The sequence below is a fragment of the Mobula hypostoma genome, chromosome 7, assembly GCF_963921235.1.
Source record: "Mobula hypostoma chromosome 7, sMobHyp1.1, whole genome shotgun sequence".
Lineage (NCBI taxonomy): Eukaryota > Metazoa > Chordata > Chondrichthyes > Myliobatiformes > Myliobatidae > Mobula > Mobula hypostoma.
The window spans coordinates 70918939-70938717 of NC_086103.1; positions in this window are offsets into that span (position 1 = coordinate 70918939).

Here is a 19779-nt window from a genome sequence, read left to right on the forward strand (position 1 = left end):
TGAAATGTACATAACAATTGTGCAAAAATTGGAGAGTGAAGATGCTTACCGCACACCCACTCACAGAGCAACATACCAGACTGCAGAAATCTAAAAATTGATCCTCTGTTGGAAATATTCAGACATAATTATGTCATTCTCATCTGAAGCACTGCAGTTTTTGTCCTTGGCGGGAGTGGGGGGAATCAATTTCTTTGTGAAAGGCTTCTACTCATTTTGTTGTTAAAAATTGTGTTGATGTCCAATTATAACGACTTCTGAATGCAGAGAAATCTTTTTCAACTCAACCAGTTATTTAGAAACTTAGTATTTTTTTTTACCAATTTAACATATTACTCGTGGCATTAAATTTATGGTTTCAATTCCATCAATGTACATTTTATTTTCTCTATTGGGTGATAAGCAAGAGTTATTAAATGGACCAAGCATTTAATAATTCTTGCTTATCACCCAATGCAGAACAATACATTTTATCCTATGGGTCTGATTTGTATGTAGTTCTGCAGCTATGTCAAAGAGGATATTAACAGCGTGGAGGAATGTAATGGTCCAAAATATGGAGCATAATTCAAATGATATCAGTAAATTACAGGCCTTACATCTGATGGTCTGGCAAGAACTAACTTTCTGCATGAAAGCAGAACTTTATTACAGAAAAACTTGAAGCAGTATGGCTTAATGGGTGATGTGGTCAATACAAAAGTCAAAATAAGTCCATTTGAAAAAAGCCGTTAGCTCCTCTAACCAAATAAATCTAAAGATGAAATTTTGTCATCTGCACCTGATGCATACAATTAACAAGCTGGGTGTTTTCATTTAGCCCACCAGCAAATGAGACAAGTTTGGAAGAATTGAGCACACTTACAGTAAATTAACAGAAAGTAGATATGGAGGATGGGATGAAATGGCTCATTATAATAAACAATGCAATAATGAGAATAGCTAATTCTCATGTTCTAGGGCACCTGCCCAGGATGGTGCCTCAGCAATGCCATGAATCTGTTGAAGACCGGATAGCTGGTGTGTCAAAGGGCTCTTAAAGAGCCTTTCTAGACCGAGAATGACAGCAGCTGCCTTGGATTACAGCCTTGTGACCTTCCACTTGGAAAGTCAATGTTAGGCGACTTCCTTTTCTGACCCAATAGAATTGATCATTGGTCATCGGTCAATGCATCCACAAGTGTTTTAATTTTCTTGCTCTGAGCTTCAAGAGTTGCTGAGGAGAATGCATTGCCAGGGCAAAGAACACACAGCTTCCACCTTCTTATTCAGAGGAGACTATACTTGTCTTGGAGATTGACAGAGAAGGGTCACTGGATTCGAAGTGTCATTTCACAAGGTACCATTGGGTATTTTGGGCTTAAACTCCGGAGTTCAGGAGAATGAATGGTGATTTTGTTGAAACATATGAGATCCCAAGAGGTTTTGACAGGGAATTGCTAGAAACATGTTCCTAATAGTGGTCGAACTTGAACTAAAAGGCATAGTCTCAGGGCTAGGAAGTTGCTTATGGTAATAAGTAGAAATTTCTCTTCTCAAAGGTTTGTGAATCTTTGGGACTCTCAGCTCCAGACACCACTGTAGATGCTAAATTTTTTCATGCCAAGTTAAGGCCTAGAAGAGTAGATTTTGAGGGAAGTTGGGGAAACAAAGGTTCCAGAGAACAGACACTGGAGGTGAAGTGAAGGTCAGATCAGACATAAGCTCCTTCCATGGTGGATCAGGCTTGAGACAGCACATGGCTTTTCCCTGGTCCTGCCTTTTACAATCTGGTGTTCAAGGCTGGAGTTGCACTTCTCCATGATCCATGCATTTCCATGCAAATTTTTGGGAACACACGACAAAAATGCAGGTGTCAGATTGCACTTTTAGTTCAGTATTTTTGTACATGGGCTACTACATTGATATCCTCCGTAGAACCTTCTGCAGTGTAATTTCCCTTCACCTAAGCCTGGCATTAAGGCTATACTTTCTTCAAGCCCTGATTGTGCTCCCTCTGGCCTGGCGGTTCAGCAAGTGAATGTATTGCCTCAAGGACACATTTTGCAAATGCTGTAATACATATTACTCACAAACAAGAGTAAGTCTGCAGATGCTGGAAATCCAAGCAACATACATAAAATGCTGGAGGAACTTATCAGGCCAGGCAGCATCTATGGAAAAAAGCACAGTTGACGTTTCGGGCTGAAACCCTTCGGCAGTTCTGGAGAAAAAAAGCTGGGGAGTAGATTTGAAAGTGGGGGGAGGTGAGAGAGAAACACCAGGTGATAGGTGAAATTTGGAGGGGAGGGATGAAGCAGAGAGCCAGGAAGTTGATTGGTGAAAGAGACAGAAGTCCATGGAAGAAAAAAAAAGGCAAGGGGGGGAGTGCGGAAGAGTACCAGAGGGAGGGGATGGGCAGGCAAGGAGACAACATGAGAGAGGGAAAAGGGGATGGGAAATGGTGAAAGGGGGGTGGGGAGGCATTACTGGAAGTTTGAGAAATTGATGTTCATGCCATCAGGTTGAAGGCTACCCAAACGGAATATAAGGTGTTACTCCTCCAACCTGTATGTTGCCTCATCACAACAGTGAAGGACGCCATGGATGGGCACATTGGAATGGGAATGGGAAATTGAATTAAAATGAGTGGCCACTGGGAGATCTCGCTTGTACTGGTGGCCAGAGCATAGATGCTCGTGAAGCGTTCTCCCAATCTACATCAGGTCTCACCGATATACAGAACGCCACACCAGGAGCACCGAACTCAGTATATGACCCCAACAGACTCACAGGTGAAATGTCACCTCACCTGGAATAATCTCCAAAATGCCAATTGCACAACTTTCAATTCCGACTCCGGCCTTGATCTCCAGGCCAGTCTTCAAGTGCTGCCGCTGGAACCCTCACCTCCCCTTCGCCAACCACCACTCTGAAATCTGTCTCTCTCAGGTCCCACCGCCAGCTCTTGGGCCCTCGGAGACTCCATCTTCCTCTCACCACACTATCCCTGAACACTACACTCCAAACCTCCCTTCCCCTCTGACACTACCAACTGGCTCCCCCCCACCCCACCCCGATCCCAGCTCTCACCCGTGGCAGGCTTTCCCCATTCCCTCCGACCTCCCCCTCTCTGAGACAGAATGTTCTGTCCTCAGCAAGGGCCTTACCTTTGTCCCCCTGTGCCCACACCTCAGTGAGTTCCGGACCTGACACGATGCTGAACTCTTCTTCCACTGCCTCCGTCTCTGAGCCTATTTTTTTGGCAAGGAACCCCCACCCCGCACCGATGACCATTTCTTCCATCTTCGCCCTTCCTCCTTGTCCTGGACAACCCACCCTGGTTTTCTGCCTGCTCTGGACCTTTTCATTGCCAACTGCCGATGGGACATTAACCGTCTAGACTTCAGCACTCCTCCCTCCAATTTCAACTTCACTCCTTCCGAAAGCTCGGCTCTCCACTCCCTCCGCACTAATCCTAACCTCACCATCAAACCCACAGATAATGGGGGTGCTGCAGTAGTCTGATCTCTACCTTGCTGAGGCCCAGCGCCAACTCTCAGATACTTCCTCTTACTTACCCCTCGAACAGGACCACACTAAGGAGCACCAGGCCATTGTCTCCAGTACCCACCTACCTCATACTTCCCGCACCCAGCACCTCCCGTTTCTACCTCCTACCCAAGATCCACAAACTCACTTGTGCGGGTAGACCCATTGTTTCAACTTGTTCCTGTCCTACTGAGCTCATATCTGCATACCTTGACTCTGTTTTATCCCCCTCGATTCAGTTCCTTCCTGCCTACATCCACGACACTTCACATGCTCTGGATCTTTTCAATGATTTCAGGTTCCCTGGCCCCCTTCATTTTATTTTTACTATGGATATCAGTCTCTATACATCTCATTCCCGCACCAGGAATGCCTCAAAGTCCTCTGTTTCTTTCTGGACACCAGACCCAACCTATTCCCCTCCACCACCACTCTCCTCCACCTAGGGGAACTTGTCCTCACTCTAAATAATTTCTCCTTCGGCTTCTCCCACTTCCTTCAAGCAAAAGGTACTCGCATGGGTAGTCACATGCATCCCAGCTATGCCTGCCTGATTGTCGACTACGTGGAACATTCTATGTTCCAAGCCTACACTGCTGACCGTCCCACACTTTTCTTACGCTATATCGATAACTGCATTGGTGCTGCTTCCTGCACCCGTACTGAACTCTTCAACTGCATCAACTTTGCCTCCAACTTCCACCCTGCCCTCAAATTCACCTAGTCCATTTTTGACACTTCCCCTCCCTTTCTCAATCTCACTGTCTCTGTCTCTGGAGACAGCTTCCCCACCGATCTCTGTTATAAACCAACAGACTCTCACAGCTACTCGGGCTATACCTCATCCCACCCTGCCACTTGTAAAAATGCCATCCCCTTCTCTCAATTCCTCCATCTCTGTTGCATTTGCTTACAGGATGAGGCTTTTCATTCTAGAGCAAAGGAGACGTCCTCCTTTTTCAAAGAAAGAGCTTTCCCTTCCTCCACCATCAACAATACCCTCAACCCCATCTTTTTCATTTCACTCACGTCTGCTCTTATCCCAATCTCCCGCCATCCTACTGGGGATAGGGTTCCTGTTGTGCTCACCTACCATCCTACCAGACTTCACATACAGCACATAATTCTCCTAAAGTTCTGCCACCTCCAAACACATCTTTCCCTCCTCCCCACTTCTTGCTTTCCACAGGGATCTCCCCCTACTTGACTCCTTTGTCCATTCAACCCTCCCCACTGACCTCCCTCCTGGCACTTATCCCTGCAAGTGGAACAAGTGCTAAAACGGCCCCTACACCTCCTCCCTCACTACCATTCAGGGCCCTAACCAGTCCTTCCAGGTGAAGCAACACTTCACCTGTGAGCCCGTTGGGGTCATATACTGTGTTCTTTACTCCTGGTGTGGCCTCCTGTATATCAGTGATTAGGAGACCGCTTCACCAAACATCTATGTTCTGTCCGCCAGAAAAAGCAGGATCTTCCAGTGGCCACCCATTTTAATTCCACTTCCCATTCCGATATGTCCTCCACTGTTGTGATAAGGCCACACATAGGTTGGAGGAACAACACCTTATATTCCATTTGGGTAGGGCAGCCTCCAACCTGATGGCATGAACATCAATTTCTCAAACTTCTAGAAATGCTGCCCCCCACACCACTTCACCATTTCCCATCCTCTTTTCCCTCTCTCATTTTATCTCCTTGCCCACCCATTGCCTCCCTCTGGTGCACCTCCCCCTCCTTTTTCTTTCTTCATCCCTCCCCCTCCAAGTTTCACCTATCACTTGGCATTTCTCTCTCCCCTCCCCCCACCTTTCAAATCTACTCTTCAACTTCTTTTCTCCAGTCCTGCTGAAGGGTTTCAACCCAAAACAGCGACTGTGCTTTTTTCCTTCGATACATATTACTCAAGCTGGTATCAGGGAAAATGACTGGATGCTTCATTCTGCTCTTTCTGGTTGGTAATATGAAGACAGAAAGGTAAAAAGGATAAATAGGTTTTAATAGGTATATTTAATGTCAGAGAAACATATACAATATACATCCTGAAATTCTTTTTCTTCGTAAACATCTATGAAAACAGAGAAGTGGCCCAAAGAATGAGTGACAGTTAAATGTTAGAACCCTAAAGCTCTGCCCAACTCCCCCCTCCCACACATAAGCAGTAGCAAATCAATGACCCCAACTCTCCCCCACCAGCTAAAAAGCTTCAGCTCCCCCCATCAAGCGCTCAAGCATGCAGCAAAGCATCAATAAAGACACAGACTTGCAGTACCCCATTACTACTTGTTCATCTGGTATTTGACATACGACAGGCTCTCTCTCTCCCTAATAACGGAAACAGAAGTGTCCCCGTTTCACAGTGAGAGGGGAGAAATAACAAAACAACACGCTGATTTATGGTGTTAAAAGTCTGTTGTGTCGCTTTTTCCAAGCTCTGTGCCCAAAGGACTCAGGTTTCTGGGCACACAGCCTGTTCGCTGGTTTTGATCTTCCGTGTACTCCCATGACACATCAGGTGGCATCACTGGCCTTGAATCAGCCCGTCTCCAGAGCCTTGAAAATCTGGCACCCTGAGGGTGTGGTAGTCTTCCAGGCTGCGTCCTTTGCATATCGAAAAGCGGCCGGTCGTGATGCCCTGAGAGCAGGTCCCATTTCCACAAAGAACCGAAGTCAACGTGTAACTCCAGGTCAGGGTCTTCAAAAGAACCTTGAAAGGGAAAAGAAAAGAGACATCAAATATAGAAATAGAGCTATTACTCAAGATCCAAGCAAAGAAGCAGCCGTTAGGCGCCATCATTATCCTAAGCTCCACCCAAGATTTAAGATTCAAGATTGTTTAATGTTTCCAGTACACAAGGGTAAAATAGAATGAAATAATTGTTACACTCATTCCAATGCAGCACAAAAAAACACACACACACAATAAGATAAAGAGCATAAATATAAAAAAAACACTCTGAATATAAACACATAAGATAGCTTACATACATCAATTGATTGTATGTGTACAAAGTGACGCTAGGCATATGAGTGTCTGTACATAAGGTGACCCTGAAAGGAAATGATTCAGTAGTGGTTGTGGATGGTGTGATGTTCGTGGGTTAGTGGGTGGAGGTGTTGTTCAGCCTTATTGCTTGGGGAAAGAAACTGTTTTGAGTCTGGTGGTCCTGGTGTGGGTGCTACGTAGCCTCTTCCCTGATAGGAATGGGACAAACAGTCCATCAGCAGGTGGTTGTGTCAAGATGTGGAAGGAATTGACAATAAACTGGACTGGTCAAAGAACACTGAGGCTGTCTACAAGAAAGGTCAGAGCCATCTCTATTTCTTGAGGAGACTGAGGTCCTTTAACATCTGTCGGACGATGCTGAGGATGTTCTACGAGTCTGTGGTGGCCAGTGCGATCATGTTTGCTGTTGTGTGCTGCCCCAGCAGGCTGAGGGTAGCAGACACCAACAGAATCAACAAACTCATTCATAAGGCCAGTGATGTTATGGAGATGGAACTGGACTCTCTCACGGTGGTGTCTGAAAAGAAGATGCTGTCCAAGTTGCATGCCATCTTGGACAATGTCTCCCATCCACTACAGAATGTACTGGTTGGGCACAGGAGTACATTCAGCCAGAGACTCATTCCACCGAGATGCAACACTGAGCGTTATAGGAAGTCATTCCTGCCTGTGGCCATCAAACTTTACAACTCCTCCCCTGGAGGGTCAGACACCCTGAGCCAATAGGCTGGTCCTGGACTTATTTCTGGGTATAATTTACGTATTATTATTTAATTATTTATGGTTTTATATGGCTATATTTATACTCTGTTCTTGGTTGGTGCAACTGTAACGAAACCAAATTTCCCTCGGGATCAATAAAGTATGACTATGACTATGACTATGAAGTAGGGATGGGACAAGTAAGAGACAATTGCTTTCACCACGGAAACACAAGGGACTGTTGATGTTGGAACCTGGGGCAACACACAAAATGCTGGAAGAGCACAATAGGTCAGACAGCATCTATGGAGGAAAATGGACAGACGTTGCTTTGGATTAACCTAAAATATCCTGTCCTGCTGAGTACCTCCAGAAATTCATGTATAAGTGGTTTCAGGATATTGATCTTAAAAGTCAAAAGATTGTACAGAGAAGATAAGTGGGATAATAAAGGATGGTAAGAAAAATATATACTGTAATTTTTAACATTTCTGCTGATCACTAATTCTATATTGGCTCCAATACTCTTTCCTTCTGGCTACAGAGCCAATTGTCACAACACAGCTAATTTAGCTACTGGTTGAGCCACTGCCTCACAACTCCATTGACTTGAGTCCTTTGTTGTCTATGAGGGGTTTTCATGTTCACACAGTGACTGTGTGGGAGTGTAAGGGTAATGAGTTGGGAACGGAAACTTGGGCAGGAGCCCTGTTTCATGAAGCACGCTGTTAGCTGTGTGAGTGAGATGCACTCTGAGAACTAGTATGTGAGAGTTATTAAACTGATAGCAGAATGGTTTCTATGAATTTGTTTCTTTGCTCCTGATGTATAGTGAGAGAGCAGTTATCCACCATTCTGTATTCACCTGCGTAGTTTTCTGACCTCTTGTCTATTGAACCTCTTCCTCCAAGGCATTCAGGCCTTCAGTGGGAAATATGCCTGTAATGTACGCAGTTGTTCCTGCTCCAGTATGACTCCACCAAATCATGTTCTCAGTATTAGTTTTACTTGTAGTTTGCATATTGGCATTTGTCAATTCTTGCCTGCTTATATATAGTTTATCATAGAATTCTATTATATTCCTTTTTTCCTGTAAACGCCTGCAAGAAAATGTAGTTTAAGATAACAAGTATATGTACATTGATAATACATTTATTTTGAAATTTGATATTTGAATCAAACTTCTCACCATTTCTACTGTTGTCTGTAAAGAGTTTGTATCTTCTTCCCATGAGTCATGAGCTTCCTCTGGTTCTCTGATTTAGTTCCACATTCCAAAGACAAACTAGTTCGGATTTGTAAGTTGTGGCAAGTTATGCTGGCGCTGGAGGTGGGCTGCCCCCAGCCCATTCATAGTCTGTGTGGTCACTGATGTAACAATGCATTTTATTTTGTTTCAATGTACATGTGACAAGTAAGAACAACAGGAATTCTGCAGATGCTGGAAATTCAAGCAACATACATCAAAGTTGCTGGTGAACGCAGCAGGCCAAGCAGCATCTATAGGAAGAGGTGCAGTCGACATTTCAGGCCGAGACCCTTCGTCAGGACTAACTGAAGGAAGAGTGAGTAAGGGATTTGAAAGTTGGAGGGGGAGGGGGAGATCCAAAATGATAGGAGAAGACAGGAGGGGGAGGGATGGAGCCAAGAGCTGGACAGGTGATAGGCAAAAGGGGATACGAGAGGAACATGGGACAGGAGGTCCGGGAAGAAAGACAAGGGGGGGGGGGTGACCCAGAGGATGGGCAAGAGGTATATTCAGAGGGACAGAGGGAGAAAAAGGAGAGTGAGAGAAAGAATGTGTGCATAAAAATGAGTAACAGATGGGGTACGAGGGGGAGGTGGGGACTTAGCGGAAGTTAGAGAAGTCGATGTTCATGCCATCAGGTTGGAGGCTACCCAGACAGAATATAAGGTGTTGTTCCTCCAACCTGAGTGTGGCTTCATCTTTCCAGTAGAGGAGGCCGTGGATAGACATGTCAGAATGGGAATGGGATGTGGAATTAAAATGTGTGGCCACTGGGAGATCCTGCTTTCTCTGGCGGACAGAGCGTAGATGTTCAGCAAAGCGGTCTCCCAGTCTGCGTCGGGTCTCACCAATATATAAAAGGCCACATCGGGAGCACCGGACGCAGTATATCACCCCAGTCGACTCACAGGTGAAGTGATGCCTCACCCTCCTTGTCTTTCTTCCCGGACTTCCTGTCCCATGATCCTCTCGTATCCCCTTTTGCCTATCACCTGTCCAGCTCTCGGCTCTATCCCTCCCCCTCCTGTCTTCTCCTATCATTTTGGATCTCCCCCTCCCCCTCCAACTTTCAAATCCCTTACTCACTCTTCTTTCAGTTAGTCCTGACGAAGGGTCTCGGCCTGAAACGTCGACTGCACCTCTTCTTATAGATGCTGTTTGGCCTGCTGCGTTCACCAGCAACTTTGATGTGTGTTGTGACAAATAAAGCTGTTTTTAGAAATACTCAAGGACTTGAACAAAGGTTTGGAAGTAATGAGAACCCATACGCACAATTCAGACAATGCATTCATTGGTGCGAATGATATATGAACACGGACGCTGTGGATATTTGCTAAGGCTGGCTTTTGCTGTCATGATAACAAGGGCTGCATTGGGTTGGGAGAGGAAGGTACAGAAATACATACATACAGTTGTTTCTCAATCAGGACATTATGTATCACTTCTTTTTTCTTTATGTGCAGTATCTTCCTGTCTGTGTTTCATTGCAAGTGGTAGGAAAGGCTAGTTAGTTTTCATATTCAAAAAGATGTTTAATATTCACTTCAAGTGACCATAAAAGTCAGTCAGTCAATCAATGGGTGCCGTCCCGAATTCGGGGTTGGCAGCTATGCACCTCTGTCCTCTTCGATTTTGCGATAGCATTGAGTACAGCCTCTCCTCCAGTTTGCTCTTGCTGGCCACCGTGGCACAGCCCGCCGCCGCCCCCGCCGAACTCGAGCCCGAGGCAGTGTTGGCCTCCAGTTGTGGCCGCGTCTTCGAGCTCAGCCCTTCCTTAGGTGGAGGCCTTGGGAGGTCCAGGCACACAGTGCAGCACCCAAGTTCATCATATCTCCTCTAACTAGGTGCATAGCATACGATTCATAGATACGTGGTGAGGCTTTAATCTCTTCCGCGGAAGATGGCTGTTGGTTCACAAGGAGCTCATCCGCCCTTTGTCAGGACCATAAAAGAGAATGGAAATAAAGCAAGAACATAGAAATGGTAGCAAATTAAATTAATGGCAGGATCTCTGTAAATTTTCCTCTATAGAATCTGAAAATATTATCACTCTTCAACCTCCTCTGTATTTACAAACTCAACAAATAAATGTTTCTGTGACAATTCACATATTGAATCTGAAGAGAATTGTGACAGTGAACATAACCCTCTTAGGAACTTAACTGATTTATCAAGATGCTTTATTTTGAAGTCTTTCTGCATTTTGCAAAAGACATTTTCAAAAGAATGTCTAAGCTCTGCTGAAGCTATTACATCAGCCTGCTTTAAGTACAATCTTGTTCTAAAACTGGTCCTCCCATGAGTACCTCAATTATTCAAATAAGTACTCAAGTACGAAAGCTTTTTGAAGAAGTAACATGGATATTATAGCACCTTCCATGACCTCAAGTTGTCCCAAAGCACTTTATAGCCAATTAAGTACTTTTGAAGTCTAAACACTGTAGTAAAATGGGAAATTTAATCTCAGAAACCATGAAAATTCAAGTCACTGCAATTTTTGTTGAAGTAAAAATAAAAACTATATTTCTTTAACTGGAGTAATTTGTCACTCATTGATATTAGTGTTCCCACATATTTTATTCCTATGATCAAAAAGCTTTGGACTCCAGGGAGTTTTCAGAAGCAGTTAAACTATAAAGGGTTAGTTTTCAGATTCTGCTGACTAATATCACCCACCTGAATTGCATATCGAGAAATTGTACTTGCAACCTTTGTAATTATCTGTTCAAGGTATCAAGCATTCCACCTTTCAGAAAAAAATCAAATCTAAGAGACCAAGATGCACACTTCAGGAAAATATTAACTCATATGCCAGAATGTTGAAACACAATGTCAAACCCAAAGCAACCTTCATGATATTTGATGCCCTGAGACTGCGCTATATCATCAGGAATTTTTTTGACATGGACAAATGTCACACAGAGCCCACTTTCATATAATTCAGATAACTACTAGTATTATTTATTATTTGCTAAATGACGAAATTGCAAATGTTGTGATTCCTTACTTCGAAGTACCTGATGGAAAACTGGGATATCTTCTGAAGAATTCAAAACATTTTTGAATTAACTATAACATCTAAAGCCATGGTGTTTTAAGCTTATACTTTGACTAAATTTCATAATATTACCACACAGTAAACCTTGGTATCCATTCATATTTTGGCCTGAAATTTTTTGATGCAATTGGAGTTAAATTTCAATAATGGATAAACAAACTATCCACCGCACACAAACATAAAAATTGTTTTCAATAGGCTTATAAAATACTGCAGATGTTGAATATCTAAATGAAGTTCAGAGAATGTGGATATACCCAGCTTTTCGGGTAGCAACAATGGAGAGAGAAACAGAATTAACATTTCAATTCATAGAATCACACAGTACAGCAAAATGTCCTTTGGCTCATTTGGTCCATGCCAAACGAGATGCCAATGTAAGCTAGTCCCATTACTCCATGTTTGACTCCTCTAAACTTCCCCCATACATGTACCTATCCAAATGTCTTTAAGTGTTATTAATATACCTGCCTCACCCATTTCCTCTGGAAGCTTATTCCATCTACAAAACACATTCTGGATGAAAATGTTACCCCTCAAGCTGCTATTAAATCTTTTGCCTTACCCTAAACTTACTGAATATTCTCTAGTTCTTGATCCCCTAACCCTGGGTAAAAGACTGCATGCATTGACATTATCAATAACCCTCATGATTCTGTACACTGCTAGGAAGTCAGCCTTCATTCTCTTGAGCTCCAGTGAATACAGTCCTGGCCTGTCCCACATCTCTCAGTAACTCAGTTTCTCAATTCTGGCAACATTCTTGTAAACATTTTTTGGCATTCTTTCCAGCTTAATAAAGTGAAAACATTTCCCGAATCGTCCTTTTAACATCTGCTTATTTGGTCCACCTTCAACCATACCGACTGCCATTGATATCAAAAGGCTATCTTTCCCAAAGGACCTCTATGTGTGTGGTCAGTAAAGTTTCTCCATAGATCCTGGTAACATCATGATTAAATTTATGGATGAGAAACGTGAGATTTGAAGAAAGGAATCAAATCCCATTGTGCAAGCAGGGGAATTCACATTTGAGTAATTAAATTTAATCTGAATATCAACTTCTAATGTCGGTAATGGTGACCATAAAACTACTGGATTGATGTAGAAGTAACATAGTTGATTGGTGTCCTTGATCTTTACCTGGCCTGGTTTGTAAGTGAGTTAAAATGGGCTTAATTCCCCTGTACCCTTGAAATGGCCTGGCAACCTATTCAATTCAGGGCCAGTAAGGAATGGGCAATAGATGCTGGGAAGCCGGTTGTATCTACATCTACATTCTCTAAGGTTGAATTGTCATAATTGTGTGCTCCCTGCTGAGTTGAGCTGTCTCTCCAATCCACATCCCTCCTGAAATGTTGGCTTGGCTTTGGTTCCATTTTACCAGATGATACATTGTAAGCAAGTTAAACAACTTGTCATTGAAAGTGAAGAGTCAGAATCTGAGCTAGTGGAGGAGAAGGAATGCATGGAGTCTACCTATCCTGCTGATTGGTGGGGCTTTGCCTCTGGATGGTAGACAACTGTAATTTTGTGTGCAGCCCAAATGAGAAATACATGAAGGTGAGATGAAGAAAGGGTGGGATGCAGACAGTATTTGTTGCTGCTTTGATGCATCTAGGATGAGAACATTAAACTTCTTTCTGCACTCAGAATAACTTCTCATGGTGTCTTTGCAGGTGTAGATCTCTCTGGGTTGTACCTCCCTCCATTGACCTTTGCCAATTTCTTGGTGAAGGGCACCAGCCTGCAGCACTTCACTGAGACATCCAAGTCTCCACCTATGAAATCTGGTGCCCATTCCTAGACCTGTGCAGTCTTGACTTCCGCAAGTACATTCTAGGCAGCATAGTAAGCAGCAGCAGAGTTTGGGCTCAGTGAAATCTTCAAGACAAGCAAACGCGATGCTGACGCTGATGAGACTGATTGCTGTTGTAATGTGCAATTACTTTGGGTTGCTGGAAGGTTAACACCTGAGTCGTAAATGAGTCATCTCCATAATCTTGAAAATCTGAAATTGGAAAGCCTGACCTTGAACTCAGCTTCCTGTGAGACCTTCTTTGATAAGCTCTGTACACATGTTTTGCAAGTGATATTCGTTAATTAAGTTTAATTAGCAAAAGAATATATTGAAGAATGAACATATGTTTCTGCTTGGTTCCTATAATCACTAGATGACTTCCAATAAAGACATTCAACAATTTAAATTTAGCTTCCCAGTATAGGAACCCCATTGTACTTCTGTTATGGCATCCAGCTGATGACTAAATTATGCTGATATCTTAGACATTCCAGGGAACCTATTCTAGACAGTGAATGCCATCTGTTTAAGAAACTGCATCCTGATAGTTATATCACAATGACAGAAATTGTATAATATATATAACTAATATTTGTAAATTACCCATTTCTCAATGTCAGTCCATCTACTTCCATCTTAGACATAAGTCCTCTTGCTGATCAGTTTGGGTGGGACATCTAAACCAACCTGGTTTAAGGTGATTTTCTTGTAGTAGAGCTCCAAGCATCAGGAAATATCTTTCTGGTGCACCGCCCGATTCTTTTATTGCACAAATCAATCTTTGGCCATTTGTTCTCAGCTCAATCTACAAATTGCAATTTAAATGTCAGTTTTTTAGTATTGCAACAGCACAATAATATATTAGCCAAAGGGCAAATTTATGCCTACATTACTTCTTAAAACAGTTATTGGAAATACTTTCATTTTATTGTTTAACTTATCGTAGGTTGTAAATTACAACACAAGAACATGGAAAATGGCATTGTAAGCGTTGGATGATAAAACATATAACATGCTGATATCTTAGACATTCCAGGGAAGCTATTCCAGACAGCGATTGCCATCTGTTTAAGAAACTGCATCCTGATAGTTATATCACAATGATATGATATGATAAAACATCCTTAACACTGAATGAGTTTTATCCAATTTGTCAAATTTCTGTTAATAAATTTAACAGTATCCAGTGGTAGAAAGGTTGTTATGTGCATGAGAACAAAAGGAAACAGCAGCATTTCCCAATCTTATGAATACAGCTGGAGATACCAGCATAAAAATCCTTACTCTATAAACTAGTTTAAAACAAATAGATCAACATCTTCACAGAAATAGTGGACTGGTTTTGGGCAATCTTGCTGAACATTTGTACGCAAGTATTCCAGGGTGTGAGTTTAACCTTAGGTAGCAAATGTCACAGAGTTTGTTCGTTCATTATGTGTTGTGCTGTATGATGTGGGCAAACATGGTCTTTCTACGACATGATTGTTCTCGGCAGATTTTTCTACAGAAGTGGTTTGCCATTGCCTTCTTCTGGGCAGTGTATTTACAGGATGAGTGAACCCAGCTATTATCAATACTCTTCAGGGATTGGCTGCCTGCCGTCAGTGGGCGTGTAACCAGGACTTGTGATATGCACCAGCTGCTCATCTGGCCATCCACCACCTGCCCGATATGACTTCGTGTGAGCCTGATCAGAGGGCTAATCAGGTGCTAAAACCTTGCCCAAGGGTGACTTGCAGGCTATCAGAGTGAAGGAGCATCTTACACCTCCTTTGGTAGAGATGTATCTCCACCCCACCACCCTTATGGAGTAATAGAGTCATACAGCATAGAAATGGGCCCTTCAGACCATCAGGACTATGTTGACCTTTCTGTTCACCTGCATTAAACTCATTTGCCCACCTTATGGCAGCATCTTTCTATGACTTTCCTATTTAAATGTCTACTTAAATGGCTCTTAAACATCAAAACTTATTTAATTGCATCTCTTTCTCTAGCAGTGTGTTCCAGATACTAATCATTCTCTGTATAAAAGAAAACACTATCCCTCATATGGCCTTTAATCCTCCTTCCTCTTATCTTAAATCTATACTTTCTTATTTTGGTACCTGTACCATAGGAAAAATATTTTGACTACCTATGCCTCTCCTAATCTTGTATAAATCTATCAGGTCATTATTCAGGATCCTCCATTCCAGGGAAAATAAGCCCAGCATATTCAATCACTCTTCATAACTAAATCCACCAATCCAAATGACATCTTGGTGAACTTACACTGGGGAGGAGTGGGAAGGTGATGACCATGAAGGGGTGGATTTCTTTGATGTAAAATAGCAATCACAAGTAGTCAACATGAGTTAATGACTTCATTATCATGACTTCTTGATCCCAAAATGGTTAAACGTGGGAAAAAAAAACTCTCAAAGTGAAAAGTGCAGTTGAGAATTACAAGAGCAAAACTTGGAATGTTCTTTTTGAATTATGACAATAATGAAGGACAATTTACAATTCACACTGGAACAGCAGAATGATAAACCTTGCCACCTAAGACAAACTGTTCTCATCAGAAACTAGTAGACAAGTTAAATTCAACAAGGTAACAATGAATGCGGTACAAATGGTACATGCAGTAGTCAATACAGCCTTGCCTTGATTTACGAAGGGAATTTGTTCTTGAAAAATGTTTCATAAAGTGAAATTTTGTAAATTGACCGGGAGAGCTAGAATGAATTATGTATTTTTTTGTATGGATGCAGTTTTTATATGGCATGAACTGGCACTTGCACTGTGAATCAAACGCAAGTTAGCCCAAGTGCAGTAGTAGCAATTTGTAAATGCATTGAGCAATACCTAGAGTGGGTCTCGGTGGCCAGTCAGGAAATGATCATGTGGCTGATTGTGAAACCACATCAATAGACCATGAAGATAAAAAAGCAAAAGAAACGGCGATTGACACTGTATTCAGTGGAGTTAGACTCAAGAAAGTATGCTTGGTCCAGACTGACTACTTGAGGAATGTTGATACACAGCATCTACCAGCCAGGCTAGGGTTTTGTTTTTGTAGATGTTAAAGTTTAATTTTGACAAAAGAGACAGAAGAGTTGCAAAGGCACTATTCCTTTAAATTCTGTCTAACATTACAATGTAGGAGGAGTCATTCAGCTCAGTGCTATTCCCTTCTTCCTGCAACAATACATCTCCCGTCACAAGATCAACAACTGCCCTTTGACTCCCACTTACATGAGCAGATAATAGCAACATGCAGCTCAATACTTGTTGTGGCCAGGGGCATTTACCTCTGCTCGTCATTGGCACCAGATCAGCAGACTTTAGCATGGATTGATCATTCTAACCTCATCTTCACCTCTCCACTGTCATACGGTGGAGACCACGTTTATTCATTTCTATCCAGTCATAATTGGAGTATTATCAGTATTGTGTATTTATATTTCAATAATATATGAATAATCTGTATATAGGTTGATAAAGCATTCTGGTTCATTTAAATAGTTAATTATGTAAAATTATATTTAAAAATGCATTAATTTCATATGTCCTCTTGCTACCGTGTGGTATGTGTGCACCTCGCTTAAAGTAAAGTCAAAGTTACAGCTGCGTTCTCGAAGTCCAATGTCTTCCTTAGAACTTGCTTAATGTTTTCAAGTTATAAAACCTAACGATCAGCCTTTTCTTGCCACATCTGTACCAGTAAATGGGGTCCTCCATCATGGCCCCATCACCTTAAAAATACAGAATCACTTTCCACGTGCACAGTGATGAACATTAAAATTGATTTATTATTGTCTCATGTGCCATGGTACAGTGAAAAGCTGTTTTCACATGCTGTCCATACAGATTAAATCATTACGCAGTGCATTGAGATAGTTAAATGTAAAAGAAAATAGAGAATGCAGAATGAAGTTCAGTGGTTACAAAGAAAGTGCATTGCAGGTGAATAATAAAGTGCAAGATCATAATAGGGTAGATTGTGAGGTCAAGAGTCTGTCTTATTGTGCTACGGAACCATTCAAAAGTTTTATAATAGTAGGGTAGAAGCTGTTTTTGAACCTGGTGATACGTGCTGTCAAGCTCTTGTGCCTTCTGACTGACGGGAGAGAGGAGAAGAGAGAATGTCCAGGATAGGTGGGGGTCTTTGATTATGCTGGCTGCTTTACCAAGACAGTGAGAAGTATAGACGGACTCCATGGAGAGGAGGCTGGTTTCCATGATGAGCTGAGCTGTGTGTACAGTTCTTTAGTTTCTTCTAGTTACAGCAAAGTAGTTGCTTTGCCAAACTGTGATGCATCCAGATAAAATGTTTTTTATGGTGCATTGATAAAAATTGGTAAGGGTTGACAGGGATACCCCAATTTTCTCTACCTCCTGAGGAAGTAGAGGCATTGGTGAACTTTCCTGGCAATGGTGTCCACTTGTTTCGATCAAAACAGGCTGTTGTAGCTGTTTACTCCTCAGAACTCGATGCTCTCAACCCTATCAACCTCAGCACCATTGACAAAGAGCACCAGTCTCCTTCCTGAAGTTTATACCAAGTTCTTTTGTTTTGCTGACATTGAGGGAAAGGTTATTGCCTTGACACCATGTCAATAGGCTCTCTATCTCCTTCCTGTATTATAACTCATTGTTATTTAAAATAAAGCCCACTATGGGAGTATTGTTGGATCTGACTGTTTAAGTTCAATTGTCATTTTCTTCGCAGTTTAACAATCAATTATCTACTTGAATTTTAAGTAGCTTTTTATACATAACAGATTACTATGCCTCTAGTAGCTATACAAAGTATAATTCTGGAAAGCTCTGAAAGCTCTACATTAAATGCCTAGTATTTTCTCAGTGGCTGATTTTACCACAGTATTAAATAAGTATTTTCTAATTGGATTATTGTTGTCTATAGAATTTTCTTATCCTTTGGGTATAAAAGTTGCTGTTTTATGCTAGTCACCATCTTTAGATCCTCTCTGCTTTAAGCTGTAAAACTCCCGCCACTGTTCTGTTCTTGTTCTCTTTGTTCCATCAACTTTTAATAAAATGATCATGAAGCAATAAGTTTTATTCCTCATCTATAACTTCTAAAAGAATCTTGAATTGAAACACCAGAATCCACCATTTGGCATAGTCAGCAAAGTTTTAAATTTGTTGCAATGAAGGAGAAAAATTGGAGATTTTAGCATGCAACGAAAGAGATGAGGACTTACTCTTATACTCTCCTGTTTGTCTGAGAGAAAAGGGGGTTCTGACTTTGAACATCAGATGGCAATCTGGATCGAGGACTGCTGTTTAAAACAAAAACAGATCTGAAAAAAAAAAACCCAGCCCGGTAGAACTACATGCAAAACCAGGGGAACGCTGTTTAAATAAGCACGCCTGTAGATCGCCAAAAAAGTTAAATTCATACTTGCAGTGGAGCATAGATTTAAAAAAATTAAGACTTTTGTGAGCAGTAGAGTATGTGAGAAAACTTAAATATTTGCGAGCTGGTGGACTATGGGGAAAAGTGAAGTAAATTCAGGTTTCGGGACAACCTGTTAAAATTTTGGCTGCAAACTATTACAATTTTGAGATTGTGGTCAAAGAACTAAAAAGTACATACAATTAAGATCAAATCAAAACATGGTTAAAGTCTTGAAATCTACTCAGAACTTTTACCTAATAAAAAATCTCACTTTGAAAAAGTTAATGAAAAAGTCTGAATGAAAAATACCAACAATTTTTATTAAGACCCAGAAAATGGCTGCCGATGATTTAGAGATGAGACCGCGTGGTCTGTTGGTTGAATGTGCAAGTGAGTGAGAGTTTGTTTTTCACTAACTGAAAGAAAGCCAAAACTTGCGATAAACTGCAATATCCGCATGATAGAGACAGTAAAAAGTCTAAAGAGCAAATGTTTGCATAAATTAAATGAGCAAAAGACCAACATAGTAATTCAATTGATGTGCAACGTATGGAGTTTGAAAGCAAACTCAAACAATGGAAGAAAGTGCAGCCACAATTTCAAATGCGTGGACCTACTAATGATGTTCCTAATGACAATGATAGTAACTCAATGGCTGGCGCATGTTCTGCGAAACTCCTATCTCTAAAGCTCCGCTCAGAGTACTACAGCTCACATCAGTCTCCCTATACAGTGCCACCATCCAAACTAGGCTGAATTGCTGCCTATGTTGGATAGACTCCAGGAATAGAGATAACATCTGAAGTCTGAAGACTTACAGGAAGGACATGACATGGACATTACATCTGTCTCCAGCAACTCAAGTGAGGATATCAGTGATGGACAATAATATTGACAGCTATGCCATAGATACAGACCAAGGGAATGAAGACACTGAGGACTGAAGATGAAACCATTGCTAATCAATGTATTGACAAGCTAGTGGCAGATTCATTAACGATTGCTCAATCACTGAAGAACA